The 1,286-nt window shown below is 41.5% G+C and overlaps 1 non-coding gene across 1 annotated transcript; it reads left to right on the top strand.

Annotated features, from left to right (window-relative positions):
• The first annotated feature begins 201 nt into the window (after nt 1-201).
• Nucleotides 202-273, top strand: TRNAA-UGC (transfer RNA alanine (anticodon UGC)). The gene has a single exon. It is a non-coding gene; the product is annotated as a tRNA-Ala (tRNA).
• Nucleotides 274-1,286: the final 1,013 nt, after the last annotated feature.

Raw genomic sequence — 1,286 nt, 5'->3', positions numbered from 1 at the left:
ACACGTGTTTCCCATCTTTTACCTTCCATTTTGGGTTTCACACTACAATCTGTATCCTCTGCTGGTCCCTTCTGCCCAAGCCAGTCGCCGATGTTGTTGAGTAGTAACATTAACCACTAGCCCCAGTTATCGGAGATGGAAAGCCACAGAAAACAAAACTTACTCTAGAGAAGTATTAACCATCAACCTATTTTTACCAGCGGGGGTGTAGCTCAGTGGTAGAGCGCATGCTTTGCATGTATGAGGCCCCGGGTTCAATCCCCGGCACCTCCATGTTATGTGTTGAGTCTACCTTGACTCAGCTTAACTGCTTTTTCAAGAAAACACAGTTTTAGCCTCCTAACCTTTTTTTTTCCTCTTTTTTTTAAATTTCCGTTTATGCACACATAGGAAGCAAAACCTCAACCTGTAGTTTGCCTTGAATTTTTCTCCTGCATCTCTATGCTGTGACTTTCCACATCAGCTAAGACGATTGGGAGAGCAGAAAGAAGACAAAAAGAGAACTCAACAAAGGGATTCCAACTCACTTTGGCTCCCATTTTGTACTATCACTAAAGAGACAGAAAGACGAGAAGAAGGGGAAAAAAGGGCCCTGTGAACATTTTATTATAGTTATTTTTGTTTTCTGGGCCAAATAAACAGAGCAGAAGTACAAGTATTTGTTGACTGATTTCTCGACCAGTCTCTAGGCAGAAAGCGCAGGGGAAAACTCCATCCAGCAATGAACAAGGACTGCTGTGGCTCCTGAGTCTTTTTAGATAAGTGAGTGGCAGGTCGCTGGTCACTGGGATGCAGACTATGGGGAAATTAGAGACCTTCCAATATGACAACAGGAGAAATAAACAGGGAATAACACATTTCCAACTGATATTCCACAAGACTCCTTTCTCTACATTCCTTCTGTCACCCTATTTTCCTTGTTTCAAATTAAAAAAAAAAATGTGTCCTGTGAATCTCCATTAGCAGCAAACAGAGGTCCACAGTCGAAGCAGCAACAGTCAGAATGGAAAACAGTAGAAGGCGAGTGGATCCCAAGGTGTGTTGAGCACTTCCATTGGTAACCAAACAAATATTCCCTCTGTTCTTTCTTCATCAGTCCAATCACATCTGGTTTGTATGAGTAAGGAATTCCTAGGAATTTCTGATCCACAGATGAAAACTTTTAAGAATTTCCAATGCTTTATGGTTCCAAAACGGCTTCTACCTGTGTACACATTTCCTGTTGAATCTATGTATCATAAAGAGCAAACAGAAGGCAATGTTTGCTCCAAATTCATCAGTCTAAC

The sequence above is a fragment of the Oryctolagus cuniculus genome, chromosome 5 (assembly GCF_964237555.1).
Source record: "Oryctolagus cuniculus chromosome 5, mOryCun1.1, whole genome shotgun sequence".
Lineage (NCBI taxonomy): Eukaryota > Metazoa > Chordata > Mammalia > Lagomorpha > Leporidae > Oryctolagus > Oryctolagus cuniculus.
This window is presented reverse-complemented; position numbering and strand designations above follow the sequence as displayed.